This window comes from Sapajus apella, unplaced genomic scaffold (genome assembly GCF_009761245.1).
Source record: "Sapajus apella isolate SASKATOON/1434 unplaced genomic scaffold, GSC_monkey_1.0 scaffold34, whole genome shotgun sequence".
Classification (NCBI taxonomy): Eukaryota; Metazoa; Chordata; class Mammalia; order Primates; family Cebidae; genus Sapajus; species Sapajus apella.
This window is the reverse complement of record NW_022436974.1, coordinates 2,457,001-2,474,017: the sequence shown is the minus strand read 5'-3', so window position 1 is coordinate 2,474,017 and position 17,017 is coordinate 2,457,001. Positions and strand designations below refer to the sequence as shown.

The following is a 17,017-nucleotide window of genomic DNA, read 5'->3' as shown; positions in this document are numbered from 1 at the left end:
ACTGCTGAAGTTGAACAGGGAGTTGTATTCCGTAATATGCAAACCTGTGAGAGTTTAATAATAGTTTTATAAGAGAGAGCGGCGAAGAAAATGGCAATACTTCAGTCTCTGTCTGTGATACACATACACACACTGAGGGAGGCAGAAGGCTGGGTAAGACTGCAGATCATGTAGTCTGAAAAGAATTGTCTTTGTTCCACTGGTTTTGCATTGTCTAAGACAGAATTTTAGAATTTGTTCAGTATTTGTAAATAACCAGCCACAGAGAGGTTCTCTCTCTCTGTATATGTATATAAAATGTATAACTTATTTTGCATAGGTGGTAAATTGCCAAAAGTGACCGCAACTGTGGAACCAACAATCAGATTAGGAAATGGATCATTATCAGGATTCAAAAAGAATCCTCTTGTGCTTCGGCAAGCCACTCCCCACTCACTCAGGGAAACCCCTATGTCAGTCAACCTGAATTTTAATTTGCATTCGAGTGGGGCATAGATTGCAATATTTATCAAAGGTGACAAAGTTAAAAGAAGCTTGCCTAAGGAAAATCTTAGGTATCCATGTCTGAACACCAGTGCGGATCCCCAAAGAAATGACTTCTTTTAGTATAGGTCTTAAAATTACTGGTGATAACATTTTCAGTCAGTGTTTATTTAGTTGCATTACCCAAATTTATTAGCTTACAGATTTTGTTGATATTTGTTCTGTGTTTTTTACTGATTTATAAAAATTTTTAGAAATCTCTTCATGGATATCATAAAAATCTTTGGTTTTTGAGGTCATTTGAACTGTATATGTATTTAAATACTAACCCAGGGTATGTTAGATTACAAATTAATTTTTGAAGAATTTTTATTGAAATAATGCCTATGACCACTTAACCTTATACATAGAAAAATAAATGGCAGTTTTAATGTATATTTTTATTCTCTTCATACAATGTGTAAATTAGCAACAGTTTTTAAAGTGATAATTGTAATAGAATTTTTCATATCAATATTAATGCCACTTATATGCCAACATTTAAAGTTGCTGAGTATGATTTTCCTTGTAAGACTCCTCAACTGATTACTCTGAATCTACCATTGGATGGAATTGAAGCTCATGAGCATGATGACAAGGCCCTTTGTGACATGAGCTCTGTCTTCTTTTGGACCTTACACCCCTACTCTTGTTTACATTACAAAAAATAACAAACTACTGGTGGTTTCCTAGTAACTGTTGCAGCTTTTCATGCCTATGTGAGTGATTATTCCGATGAATACAATTTTCACCCTTTCTTTAATATAAAATTCCATTCGTGTCTCAAAACTCTGCTCTGATTCTTCCTTCACTTTGTCTTTGACTGTGACCACCAATGTTAATCTAGCTTTTAAGTTTGTTGCTTCTTACTTCCTTAGCATTTTTTCCAATTTCTAGGATGGTTTAAGTTTTTGAGCCACCCCTATAAGATTATTAGCTTCTAGGAGCAAGAACTATTTCTAAGTTACCTCTGTTTAGTACATTGCAGATGCTCATTAAATATTTGTGAGTAAATCTTCCCAACACTTATCACAGTGTCAAAAAAATAACAAGGCACTTAGTGATTCTTAAATGATTAGCTTTAAAAAACTTCAGACTTTTTTTTTGGTATTAAAATAAATTTAATTTGCTCAGAAGTCGTTAACCTGCTTCCTCCCCTTTGGTTATGAAGTTTCTGTGTTTCGTGAGATCTTAAAGATAGAAACAACTTTAAGCAATCAAGACCAAAATTTTTAGTAAATCATAGGAGAAGTAAAAAGTGTACTCTATTACAGAAACAAGTTAAAACCAGACCACCTTGTATCCCTTAATGAGAAGTAGGAGGCCCTCATTATCTCGTCAACTGTCCTCAGAGGGCCTGAGGTCCTTCATGGAGTCTAAAGCCTTGAAAGCAGTCCTTGGGATCATCTGTGTATCCTGTTGTTTCCTCCAGTTACTTCTTTGCTTTGCTCCATCCTATAATTTCAAATGTTTAGAAACAGCTTCTTCTCTTAGAATCTATGAGTGGGCAATGTTTCAGTTCCATGAGAAACATGACTCTGTTCTGGCTACCCATAATAAACCTCCTTTCCAGATACGTTATTTTCTACACATTAAAGCTGTTACAACAAAATATAAAATAAAGGAAAAACAATTTTCCTTCAAAAAGCCGGTAACCCACGTATCTATTTCTTAGTGATTTGGCTGCATTTATAGGATATTTTATTTGGATGTATTTTATAATCACTTGAAAGCATCACTTTAGCTTGGTTCAGGTCTGTGGACCTGAATAAATTGACCATGCTTTGGCAGAGCCATCAGAAGGGAGTGGTTGCCAATCCCTTAAATCTCTGCAGATGCTCTGTAGCTAAGTCATTCCAAACTGATCATCACTGTGGCCACACCGAGTGGTTTTTACTCTGCCATCGGTGTGACGCTTGGCCATAAAAAGACTTACCCTTGAGTGATAACATTTTTGTGTTTTCTGCTAGAGTAGTTTCCCATTTCAAATGACATTGGAAAGTAAAACATCTTGCTTTTTTAATACGGTCATTTTCATTTATGCTTTTTATTGTTCCTTAACAATGAAAAATAATGCAGAATGATATAAAATCAGAGATGCAGATTTCCTGGGGTTAAATGGTTGGACTGATTAAATATCTATTTATGACACTATTCAGAATGAGTCTTCATGTCATTTTGGAAATGAGGGTTAATATCTAGTTAAAAAAATACTGAAATATATTGTTAGTAATGTCTCATCTACCCAAGAGTTTTAGTCAAACAAAAACCTCATAACTTTTAAAAATAAATAAATGACAGAAAAAAGAAACAGGTGTATAATTGGAAAAATCATCTTAAACTATTTTAAAAATTATATTTAATGCACTCACATTTTAAGAAGTTTTCTTTGGACATACGCAAAATTATTGAATAATCTCTGTCTCACATGCTCTCTCTATATATGCATTTATATATGCGTGTGTTATAAATAGAATTTTGAATTGTTACTTTATGATAATAATGCTAAGCATTAATGTATTTTAAATGAAGTTTTCACTTTATAACCATCCTGATTGATTCTCAAGTAATTTTACTTTGGCATTCCCATTTAAAAAAATTATCAAGTAAGAAGGAAAAGAATAACTCCTCAATAATGTTTAATAGAGGTGAATAAAGATATCAAAATATGTTTTCATAGTAAATCATTTACATTGCTCTATGCTTAGAGTACTTTGGATAAAATTCAATAGTTCTTAATAGTCATGTCTTTTCATAGAATTTATATTTGTATTGTTAATTTGGTGTTCTAGGTAAAATTTATCTCCACCCTTGAAATGATTTTCATTTTCATTAGTCACTTGGTCATTTATTCAATACATGTTTATTGAGCAAACACTCTGTTCTAGGCATTGCTAGCATAATGAATGGGAAGAGGGCCTTGACATCATAGGGGTCACAATTCAGCAGAGCCCCAGATCATGTAACTAACTATATACACTACAGAAGCCGCATATACTGCATCCTAGAGGAGTACAGAGAGGGAAGAAACTAACTCCTAAGGAGTGCAGAAGGGTTAAGAGAAGCTTTTCAGTAGATAGGGATGTTTAATTTAATTCTTAAATAAATTCATATCAAAATTAATACCCACTTTCAACATGCCATTTCTAGAAAAAAAAAAAAAAAAAGCTTTGCTTTCCTGTCATTGCCATTAAAAATTTTTTTTTTCCTAGGCCATTTTTGGGAAATTGGCTATTAATGACTTAATAACTTGTACTGAGCTTAAAATATAGTTGAAATCATTATTTAAAAGTAGAATGTTATTCTAAATGTACTTTCCATACCTTTCCCCGTCTTTGTGGCCCCAGTATCTTTCTCTTGATGAGACTTGAAAAACATTATTCCTGTTAACTTTTATTTTCAACTTTCAGTGGCCTAGTGGTGCTTGCATAAATATACAGCATTGCTCTCTGTGGGACAGAAGCTAATCAATTCGTGTGGAGCATACTTTATCATTGGATATGAAGGATAGATATCTGATAGGAAACTCAATGACTATGTAAAAAAAGCACTCAGGGCCTGTAGGGGACTGCGGGCCTAGGGATGGGATAGTAGGCGGTGGGAGCATTGGAGAGGGGTAATGTTAGGAGAAATACCTAATGTAGTTGATGGGGGAATGGATACAGCAAACCACCAAGGCACGTGTATACCTATGTAACAAACCTGCACGTTGTGCACATATACCCCAGAACTTAAAGTTTAATTAAAAAAACAACCCCTTAAAAGTAACTGCAAAGAATAATACCATATTTTAACTTGAAATATTTACAAGACTACTTCAGGACCAGCTCCAGCTCCAATATATGAAGATGAGATACAAGCAAACTTTCTGCTTTCTCCAAGGAATTGTTATTTTGAAAATGTCCTTTTTTCATTTCTAACAAAAATGTTATATTTAGTTTTTCATTTGATTTACTTTTAGAATGTTCTACTTCAGTGGAACAATAAATATTCTACTGCCCAAGTAGCCATATTTGATTGTTATTATAACTTTAAAGTAATTAAGTTGAGCAGATGTTTATTATGGTGAATATTATATTCATTACATTATATTTGTGTTTTGACAATTTAGTATACAAAAAAAGACAAGATAATTTATAATAAGACAAAAATATATTTTGAAATTTATGTGTATATTTTAAAATAGCACACTGACATACTGCCCATGGATATTGAAGTTTTTATTATTTAAAAAAAGACTTAATTTACAGTTACACATAACTTTCAAAATATATTTTTGTATACCTTCTTAAATAGCACATTGACATACTACCCATGGATATTAAAATTTTTGACCACAATTACAAATGTAGTGCATCTCTTCTCCACAGAAATAAAAGCACTGTTCTTCTGTTCAGGTTGTTTTTGGCATTTAGTTGTAAAATTTAATTCTAGGCAAATTGGACTGACAGAATAAGTTAAGAATGTATAAATGCAAAATTAAGAGAATAAATGGTGCTATCCCAATGTCTCAATTTCAAAAATGACGTTTGGAACTTAGTCTTCCACTGAACTTTTCCACTTCAAAAACTACTTTTTAAAGATTTTAAAGTGATTTTATACAAGGTCAATAAAAAAGTATTTACTCTCAAGATAAAAAAATATTATTCTTGACAGTCTTGTTCTATTAGAGTTGTAAATGTGTGGTTGACAAGGGCATATTTCTAAATTAAAAACTTCAGATTCCTATTTTTTGAGTACTGCTCTAACCCCAGGTGTAGCAAAGTTGATTTTTCAATGCCAAAACATTTCAAATTCAGTAACAATAATAGTGTTAATTAAAGAATCCCACATTGATAAGACATTTTATACTTCATGGATTACTGTCACATACATATGTACGAGTATACCTAATCACTCCATCCACAGTTATACAGATTGTATATAATACTACATGTGAAAGCAGTTTGTTAACTGACAACCCATTAAACACAGGAAGAAAAAATTGTATTTGGGTATTCTGTGACATGTTGAACAGCCCTAATAAGCATACCCTGACACTAGCTTTATCTCGGGATATTTTAAATTATATAACCATATGTGACTCAATTTTTTAATTCAGATTGAGTTGAATTTTTTTCTTGCAAACCGTAGCGTCCTACCAGATGCACCATTCACATCCCCTGCAGTGTTTAGATAAGTCTTGTCCTCTGTTAAAACAATCTGATAAAACTACCGATATCACAGTCAAAAACTTTATCCATGATGGATTTCCAAAAACATTCTTTAGATAAATCCTGATTGAATACACAACACAAGTTTTCAGAATTGTTTAGCTGACACTATTAAAGACTGAGAAACGTTCTCATCTTGATCATTGAGCGGTGATTAGGTGTAGGTCTATGTAATTATTTTATTCTAAAACTACAGTTCAACTATTTTGTGATTAGACTGCATGCTTTAAAATTCCTTTTTTCTGAGTAACAGGATTTTCTTAACTACTATATGCTTTATAAAAATAAATGTACATTAAAATACATGGATAAAAACTCTTATACCTCTATTCTGCAAGTAATTGTTTCTTATTCCCCATCAAATTGTAGAAACAAGTAACTGCCCTGTTGAATCCTGTTTAAATAAATTAATCTCATAGTCATTGTGACTATGTGTTAAGAAGAGACAGCCAGATGAAAGTTCACCATAGATTAAAGCCCTAATTGAGAAAGCAACCTGATATTTTATTATGCATTCTGAGAGCTTGTCCAAGGACAGGTAATAAACTACAAAAAAATTAAATTTCTTAATATTATTATCACTATTATTATTTTGGTAAGACATCAAAAAATGGTGAGTTCAAAAAGAAATCAATGAAAATTTCACCATTTTTGAATTTCATTGAATTTAATATCAAAAATTTTAATTCTCTGTGTTAAATTTATAAAGAAATGTAAATTAATTTCATAGTATTTTATCACATCACTCAAATACTTCTATATAAGTAGGTATGTCCTTTTTCTCAATATCCAAGTGAACTGGAAAGGTTATATATGTGAGAGTTTTATTTTAAACAAAACAATACTACCGTTTTATGCCTCATCAGAAAATTTTTGAAAAGATGCCCATTACTTTATAATTACTTAATACAACTTTTTTAACATTTCATTAATCTATAGTTATTTTAATAATGCATTATGAATACTTTAATTCTATCAACATATGCATATTTAGGAGACAAAGCAGTTTGTTTTCAGAAATGATTTCTGTATTTCTAAATTTGTAGAAGTTTTCCTCTACAAATTTGTAGAAATTTTTTATGCAAGAAAAAGGAAAAAAAGTTAAGAAATAAAAAAATTTACATGTGTAACTTTCATCAAGGCATTTATTCATTTTCTCTAATAATTCAACCTGAATTAAGATATGGAAATAGAATTTTTAATGTATTTCAAGCAAAGTAGTTATAAAATTCCACTGTCTTGTGAATACAACACTAAGACTTTCAAAGTCTTCTTAGAGCCAAATAGACTGGCAATCATTCTTTGATCATGTTTACTTAGAATATGTGATACAAAATCTTGTCTTAGTTGACTTTCCAGTAGACTGGTAAATTTCCAGCCTCCTTTAGAGAAATTGTAGTGATAGCTGAGATTTCTTGCTTGCTTTCTGTGTGCCAAGTATTAGTCCTGGTGCAAGTGCTTTACATGAAGAATTTCTTCAAATACTTACAGTATACTGATGAGGAAACTGAGGCACTAAAAGACTAAGGAACTTACAAAAGATCTTATAGCAATGTTTAAACTTAGTTTACTACTCAAAGGAAGTTCTTACTACATCAGTATGTGGCCAACAACAAAACCCTTGCATATAACTAAGAAATTATAATATACAGAAGTATTAGTTCTCAGTGGCTGTGCAGTCTACCATAGACCCCATCATTTTGTTGGGATCTGCACTCTTGTTGATACACGAGGCAACTGAGATGCTACCCTTGTAGTGAGGACTCTTTCTACATCTTAGGGTGCAATGTTGCATGGTGCATTATCCTTTCCACACTCAAATTTTCCATAGTTTATTGATATGTCTACGTGGAGAAGGGAGCATGTTGTTGTTCAAGAAAGAAAGAGTCTGGACATGGATATTATAGAGACTGTCATGATCCTAACAAATGTTTTGGCAATGTTGCCTCTTCTCTTCCCTGACAGATAAACTACTGGTAGTTTCTGTTACTATTGTCAAATCCTTCTTCTTCTTTTTTTTTTTTTAATAAATGAATGAATATATTCTAGAGCTATTTGTACATAGGCAGAAGTTTCCAGATCACAGTGTTCATATGTATAATATACAACCCCATGATGTTTCTAATTTGCTGTGGTATGGAATAGCATATATAGCTTGGGTTTGTATGCCTTATCTTTTATTTATTTTTTATTTAAAAAAAAAGAAGAAAAAGAATTAAAAAAAAGAATGAAGGAGAGGAAGAAAGAGGAAGAGGAAGAGGGAGCGAGAACGGGAGTGTTGCTTTATTGCCCGGGCTAGAATGCAGTCTAAAAATGGGTATGCCAATAATTGTGCTTAATAATGGAGACGTGAAAAGAATGAGGGAAGAAAATGACAAACAAGCAGCCAACCAATATTTCATTTAAACCTGTAAGTAGGTGTGATGTGGTACTGATAAGAGTGTGTATTTAAAGTGGAGAGTTCTATAAATGTTTATTAAGTTTACTTGTTCTGGATCTGAGTTCAAGTCCTGGATATCGTTGTTCATTTTCTATCTCATTGATCTGTCTAATATTGATGTTGAAGTCTCCCACTATTATTGTGTGGGAGTCTAAGTCTCTTTATAAGTCTTATATATCTGGGTATTCCTGTATTGGGTGCGTATATATTTAGGATCTTTAGCTCTTCTTGTTGCATTGATCCTTGTATCGTTATGTAATGTCCTTCTTTGCTTCTTTTGATCTTTGTTGCTTTAAAGTCTATTTTATCAGAGGCAAGAATTGCAACTCCTGCTTTTTATTTATTTATTTTGCTCTCCATTTGGTTGGTAAATCTTTCTCCATCCCTTTGTTTTGAGTCTTTATGTATCCTTGCATGTGAGATGGGTCTGGATGCAGCATACCGATGGGTTTTGGCTTTTTATCCAATTTGCCTGTCTGTGTCTTTTGATCGGAGGATTTAATCGATTTAAATTTAGGATTAATAATAATATATGAGAGTTTAATACTGCCACTTGATGTTAGCTGGCTGTTTTGCCCGTTAGTTGATGTAAATTCTTCATTATGTTGATGCTCTTTACTTTTTAGTGTATTTTTAGAAAGGGTGATATGGGTTGTTCCTTTCTATGTGTAGTGGTTCTTTCAGAAGCTCTTGTAAAGCAGAGCTTTACAAGAAATCTTTCTTCTTACAGTTGTTTTTTTTCTTTTTTCCTTGAGATTAATTATGCCTTTTGCATGGAGTCCTCTTTCTTCTCTAAAAAAAAAAAAAAACAGATATTATTTCATATGTTAGTATATTTACAAACATACATGTGAATAATATAGATTATCATTACTGAATAAGATCAAGGTAAGAGGAGAATATGGTAAAAATAAAAAGTTATTAATTTTAAATATGGAAGATTAGTAGTTGGCTTAGAAAATAATTTTTAATTTTGCTTGGAGGAAAGAAAATACATTATAAAGTCATTTAAAATGAGAAATGAATGAAAAAGGTCAGGTTCAGAATAAATGGGTGAATTGGATTTTAAGAGTGAGATTCTCAACTTATTTGGCAAAGCACATTAAAGGGCAAGTAAGCTTGAACCAACACAACAGATGGGAGATCAGAGTATAGTCCAAGGGAGTTTATTACAAGAATTAGCTCTAACATCTAATGGACAATATTAAAATGTTAAGAACAGTTTGCATTCCTGTTTCACAGTATATTTACTTTAGTTATAACAATTATACTTCAAATTATTTAATCCTTACCTTCAAATCTAAAGGAAAATTATGCTTTATAAAATTTTGGTGTTTTTTGTTGTTGTTGTTATGACGTAGAGGAACACACTGTGCTACATTGTCAATAACTATGTTTTAAAAGTGCAACTTCAGGGAAAACATGTTAAGATCATGGTAGCAGAAAATGAGAGATAATCTTTGGTAGATCAGATGGGCTTAATTTTAGATAAACTTGTAAATCAGGACAGGGAAGTGAAGCCACTGGAAACACATGTGTGGCATCTTAGGAAATTTGAACACACAGTGTTTCAAGTGCACATAAAAATATTAGTAGATGCTAATTGATGACATTGTCTTTGTATTTACCCCTGCAAATTCCAAATTAAGTCTTACTTCTGGCAGAACTGTGTCTGCTTGAGAAAATAGTTTATACAGCATTTAAAAATCATTAAATAGCAGAGACACATAATGTCACGATAAAAAGAGCTAGAGGAGCAAGATCAAAAAAAAAAAAAAAAAAACTCAAAAGCTAGCAAAAGACAAGAAATAACTAATATCAGAGCAGAAATGAAGGAGACAGAAACACAAAAAAAAACCTTCAAAAATTAATAAATCCAGGAGCTGGGTTTTGGAAAAGATCAATAAAATAGATTGCTAGCCAGATTAATAAAAAAGGAAAAGAGAGAAGCATCAAATAGATGCAATAAAAAAACTATAAAGGGTATATTACCACCAATTCCACAGAAATACAAACTACCATCAGAGGTTACTCCAAACAACTCTATGCAAATAAACCAGTAAACCTGGAAGAAATGTATAGATTCCTGGACACTTGCACCCTCCCAAGCCTAATCCAGGAAGAAGTTTAAACCCTGAATACACCAATAATATGGGCTGAAATTGAGACAGCAATTAGTAGCCTACTAAGTAAAAAAAGCCCAAGTCCAGATGGATTCACAGCCAAATTCTACCAGACATACAAAGCAGAGCTGGTACCACTTCTTCTGAAACTATTCCTAAAAATCCAAAAAGAGGCAATCCTTCCCAAATCATTTTATGAGACCAACAAAATTCTGATACCAAAACCCGGCAGAGACTCAACAACAAAAGAAAACTTCAAGCCAATATCCTTGATGAACACAGATGCAAAAGTCTTCAGTAAAATACTGGCAAACCAACTGCAACAGCATATGAAAAAGCTTATCCATCATGATCAAGTAGGCTTCATCCTTGAGATGCAAGGCTGGTTCAACATATGCAAGTCTATAAACCTAATGCACCATATAAACAGAACCAAAGATAAAAACCGCATGATTATCTCAATAGATGCAGAGAAGGCCTTCCACAAAATTCAACAGCCCTTTATGCTAAAAACTCTCAAACTAAGTATTGATGGAACGTATCTCAAAATAATAAAAGCTATTTACAACAAACCAACAGCCAATATCATACGGAATGGGCAAAAACTGAAGCATTCCCTTTGAAATCTGGCACTAGACAAGGATGCCCCCCCTCACCACTCCTATTCAATATAGTATTGGAAGTTCTGACCAGAGCAATCAGGCAAAAAAAAAAAAAAGTGTATTCAGTTAGGAAAGGAGGGAGTCAAATTGTCTCTATTTGCAGAGGACATGATTGTGTATCTAGAAGACCCCATCTTTTCAGCCCAAAAGCTCCTGAAACTGATAATCAACTTCAGCAGAGTCTCAGGATACAAAGCGAATGTGTAGAAATCACAAGCATTCCTATACACCAGTAACAGATTTAAAGAGAGCCAAATCAAGAACAAACTGTCATTCACAATTGCTACAAAGAGAATAAAATACCTAGGAATACAACTTACAAAGGATGTAGAGGATCTCTTCAAGGAGAACTACAAACCACTGCTCAAGGAAGTAAGAGAGGACACAAACAGGTGGAAAAACATTCCATGCTCATGGTTAGGAAGATTCAATATTGTGAAAATGGCCATACTGCCCAAAGTAATTTATAGATTCAACACTGTCTCCATCAAGCTACCGAGACCCTCTTTACATAACTGGAGAAAAGCACCTTAAACTTCATATGAAACCAAAAGAGAGCTGGCATAGCTAAGTCAATCCTAAGCAAAAAGAACAAAGGTGTAGGCATCAGGCTACCTGACTTCAAACTATACTACAAGGCTACAGTAATCAAAACAGCATGGTACTGGTACCAAAGCAGGGATATAGACCAATGAAACAGAACAGAGGACTCGGAGGCAATTCCATACATCTACCACCATCTGATCTTTAACAAACCTGACAAAAGCAATGGGAAAAGGATTCCCTGTTTAATAAATGGTGTTGGGAAAACTGGCTAGCCATGTGCAGAAAGCAGAAACTGGACCCCTTCCTGATACCTTACACTAAAATTAACTCCAGATGGATTAAAGACTTAAACATAAGACCTGACAGCATAAAAACCCTAGAAGAAAACCTAGGCAAAATCTTTCAGGACATAAGAATAGGCAAGGACTTCATGATTAAACTTTAAAAAGCATTGGCAACAAAGCCAAAATACAAAAATGGGATCTAATTAAACTTGAGAGCTTCTGTACAGCAGAAGAAACAATCATTAGAGTGAACTGGCAACCAACAGAGTGGGAAAAAATGTTTGCAGTCTACCCATATGACAAAGGCTAATATCCAGAATCTACAAAGAACTAAAACAGATTTTGAAAGAAAAAACAACCACATTCAAAACTGGGCAAAAGGATATGGACAGACACTTTTCAAAAGAAGACATATATGAGGCCAACAAACATTAAAAAATGCTCATCAACACTGGTCATTAGAGAAATGCAAATCTAAACCACATTAAGGTACCATCTCACACTAGTTAGAATGGTAATCATTAAAAAATCTGGAGACAAAATGAAACACTGTATGTTCTCACTGATAGGCAGGTGTTTAACAGTGAGAACACATGGACACAGGGAGGGGAGCATCACACACTGGGGTCTATTTCAGGGGGCTAGGGGAGGGACAGCTGGGGGTGGGGAGGTTGGGGTTGGATAACATGGGGAGAAATGCCAAACCACATTGCCATGTATGTACCTTTGCACAATCCTACATGTTCTGCACATGTACCCCAGAACCTAAAGTGCAATAAAATATATGTGAATATAAAAAAGAAAATGTAAAGTATTCAGGAGTAAAATCAACTCTGAACTGCTTGAGACATGAACTATGTCTTTTCATTGTTGCAGTCCCAACACAAGGTTTTAGACATATGTAATGCTCAACACAATAGAGATATATTTTTGATGAATATTTTCTCTAGGAGATATACTTAGACCAGAGTAAAATATTAGATGGACCGGGCATGGTGGCTCATGCCTGCAATCCCAGCACTTTGGGAGGTCGAGGAAGGCAGATCATGAGGTCAAGAGATTGTGACTACACTGGCCAACATTATGAAACCCCGTCTCTACTAAAAATACAAAAATTAGCTGAGCCTGGTGGTGAGTGCCTATAGTCACAAGTATTCAGGAGGCTGAGGCAGGAGAATCACTTGAACCCAGAAGGTGGAGGTTGCAGTGAGCCAAGAACACACCAGTGCACTCCAGCCTGGTGACAGAGGAAGACTCTAACTCAAAAAAAGAGAAAACTATATATATATACATGCAGATATATACACACACACACACCTACGCACACATACACATATATGTTAGATGGCACTTACATTTTGTGAAATGACATTTTCATGTTTTTTGGCATTTTTGACTGCATTATTTTTTTATGATGCAGTTGTAATATTTGTACCTTAATCATAAGTTTTTAAGAATGAAAAGTCGAAAACCTCCCATCATACCAAGTGATATGTGTGTTAAAATATGTTGATCCAGTTGAAACCCAAGACTGTTTATTGAGTATCTGCTGGGTGTTAGGAAGTTGGGGAGGGGTAACATGGGGTTTCAATTGCATCAACATACTGTAAGCATTCAAGAGCACTACAAGTCTGTAAACGAGTGTTAAAAATATGAAACACCTAGAGTGTGGCCCTGTTTCCTTTAAAAGCTATGTGCCTTAATATTGTAGTCTCTACTTGAATCCATATACATATAGTATTTTGCAGATCATATTAGGGGATTCACAGAATCCCTTAAAGTCATCAGTCAACCCAGGTTGAGAACTTTCTTTTTAAAATTATTATTATACTTTAAGTTCTGGGATACATGTGCAGAATGTGCAGGTTTGTTACATAGGTATACATATGCCGTGGTGGTTTCCTGCATCCATCAACCCATCATCTACACTAGGTATTTATGTTAACGCTGACCCCCCCATCCCCCATACCCCTAGCAGGCCCCGGTGTGTGATGTTCCCCTCCTTGTTTCCATGTGTGCTCATTGTTCAACTTCCACTTAAGAGTGAGAACATGCAGTGTTTGGTTTTCTCTTCCTGTGTTAGTTTGCTGAGAATGATGGTTTCCATCTTCATCTATTATCCCACAAAGGACATGAACTTGCCTCTTTTATGGCTGCATAGTATTCCATGGTGTGTATGTGCCACATTTTCTTTATCCAGTCTGTCATTGATGGGCATTTGGGTTGGTGCAATTCTTTTCTATTGTGAATAGTGCTGCAATAAACATACGTGTGCATGTGTCTTTATAGTAGAATGATTTATAATCTTTTGGGTATATACCCAGTAACGGGATTGCAGGACCAAATGATATTTCCATTTCTAGATCCTTGAGGAATCACCACACTGTCTTCCATAATGGTTGAACTAATTTACAGGCCCGCCAACAGTGTAAAAGCATTCATATTTCTCCACATCCTCTCCAGCATCTGTTGTCTCCTGAGTTTTTAATGATCGCCATTCTAACTGACATGAGATGGTATTTCATTGTGTTTTGATTTGCATTTTTCTAATGGTCAGTGGTGATTAGCTTATATTAAATATATATTAAGTATATGTATATATAATGTATATATATATGTTTGTTGGTCACATAAGTGTCTTCTTTGGAAAAGTGACTGTTCATATCCTTTGCCCACTTTCTGATGTGGTTGTTTGTTTTTTTCTTGTAAATGTGGTTAAGTTCCTTGTAGATTCTGAATAGTAGCCCTTTGCCAGATGGATAGATTGCAAAAATTTTCTCCCATTGTATAGGTCGCCTCTTCACTCCAGTAATAGTTTCTTTTGCTGTGCAGAAGCTTTTTAAAATTAGATCCTATTTATCAGTTTTGTCTATTGTTGTGATTGCTTTTGGTGTTTTAGTCGTGAAATCTTTCCCATGCCTATGTCCTGAATGATATTACCTAGGTTTTCATCCTGATATCAAAACCTGGCAGAGACACAACAAAAAAGGAAAATTTCAGGACAATATTCCTTATGAACATCGATGCAAAACCCTGAATAAAATAGTGGCAAACTGAGTTCAGTAGGGCATCAAAAAACTTACCAACCATGATCAAGTTGGCTTGTTTCATCCCTGGGATACAAGACTAGTTCAACATACTCAAATTAATAAACATAGGCCATCACGTAAACAGAACCAATAACAAAAATCATATGATTATCTCAATATATGCAAAAAAGGCCTTCGATAAAATTCAACACCCCTTCATGCTAAAAACTCTCAATAAACTAGATATTGATGGAACATATGTCAAAATCTCTAAGCTATTTGTGACAAATCCACAGTTAATATCATACTGAATGGGCAGAAGATGAAAGCAATTCCCTTTGAAAACCGGCACAAGACAAGGATGCCCTCTCTCACCATTCCTGTTCAACATAGTATTGGAAGTCATGGCCAAGACAATCAGGCAAGTTAAATAAATAAAGCACTTTCAGATAGGAAGAGAGGAAGTCAAAGAATTAGAAAAACACTACGTTAAATTTCTTATGGAATCAAAAAAGAACCTGTATAGCCAAGACAATCCTAAGCAAAATGAAAAAGCTGGAGGCATCACGCTATCTGAGTTCAAACTATGATACAAGGCTACAGTAGCCAAAACAGCATGGTACTGGTACCAAAACAGAAAACCAATGGAACAGAACAGAGGTCTCAGAAATAATGCCACACATCTACAACCATCGGATCTTTGACAAACCTGACAAAAACATGCAATGAGGAAAGGATTCCCTTTTTAAAATGGTGTTAGGAAAACTGGCTAGCTATATGCAGAAAACTGAAACTGGACCCCTTCCTTATGCCTTATACAAACATTAAGATGTGTTAAAAACTTAAATGTAAGAACTTTCATTCAGAATGAAAGCATGCCTCAGAATGCCAAAAAAGTTAAGAGAATCTGTATACTGTTTGCTAGACAAATTCTTATTTAGGCAACTTCTCAGAAAACATTTAGATGTAACAAATCAATCTTCTGATTTGGTGATGATTGCCAAGTAAGTTAAGATATGAAGTTTAAGTGTTATGGAATGATAGTAGTTTTTCATTTGCTTTTAAAACATCACTGTACATTTTAAGAGAATGATAATCCTAACCAGGGAAGAAGTACAGAAGCAAAATGAGTTGTAGAGTGAAAAATGTATACAAATGTGCTTTAAAAAGAGGATAGAATGTGTTATAGTTAATAAAAAAACACTGTCTTTTAAGTTCCATTAAAGAGATATTGATCCTGAATTTAGGACCTGTTCAACTTTGTAACATAAATGTTATTTTATGTATTTTCTGTATTGAGAAATCTTTTTTATCATTTAAAATATTTTTAAAAAACATATAAGGTGTAATATTAAACTTATATTTTTACCAGTGAGAATGTGTTTATGGTTTTATTTTCAAGCTTTAGTTCCAAAGAGAAAATAGTTTTTACCAGAAAAAAGAAATGACCAAAGAATGATTCAACATCCTATAGTGGCACAAAGTCGACTCTTCCAGTCAGTAAGTCATCATTGGCAGTAAGCTGAAGAAAAAAAAAAATGGTTTACAATTGGAAATTTCTACTTCTTTGAAGGAAGAAAAATATGTTACCAAATATGAGGCAGGATGTTGTAAATAAACAGGTACATAATTTGCCTCCATTAACTTTGACCAGAACCAGAAAAAATACATCATATATGTACTATACCTATGATTAAGACATTAACACACAGCTCAAAATCTCTCTCATGATCTTATTCTATAAGGCTTAGATTCTTAAAATAGTTCTCCCTATACCATTACTAAAACATGTAGTTAACCAGACCATGTACAGATCTGATTCCAGTGGCTGTTTACCTCATTTTGATGTGGTTTCTTTAATTATAATGCCCTTATAATTTCAGGTCAATTAGGAATGGTTTGTAAATCATGCAGTATTTACTAAAATTCGAACATGACTTGATTTAACTTTCTCTGTGTTCTTGGTGCCCCTCACATTAGTGGTCAAAAGAAAATAAAACCTCCCACGGCTCTGCCTTGTTCTATTCTTCAGGTTATCTCTTCCAATTTGTATACTTTTTCTACATCTTCCTGATATGGAAAATAGATTTTTCCCTGGTGTTACCTAGTTTTAGTTTCTTAACCTCAACATCTTCCTCTCTGATTTCCTCCTTCAATGAATACTGTCTAATTCTCAAGTTTCAGTGAATCTTATTATC

General features: G+C 33.8%; 1 protein-coding gene across 1 annotated transcript in view; it reads left to right on the top strand.

The window, feature by feature from the left end:
- The window catches only part of CNTN5 (contactin 5), a 1,397,849-nt gene that overhangs the window by 764,417 nt on the left and 616,415 nt on the right, over positions 1–17,017 (top strand). The window lies entirely within an intron of this gene.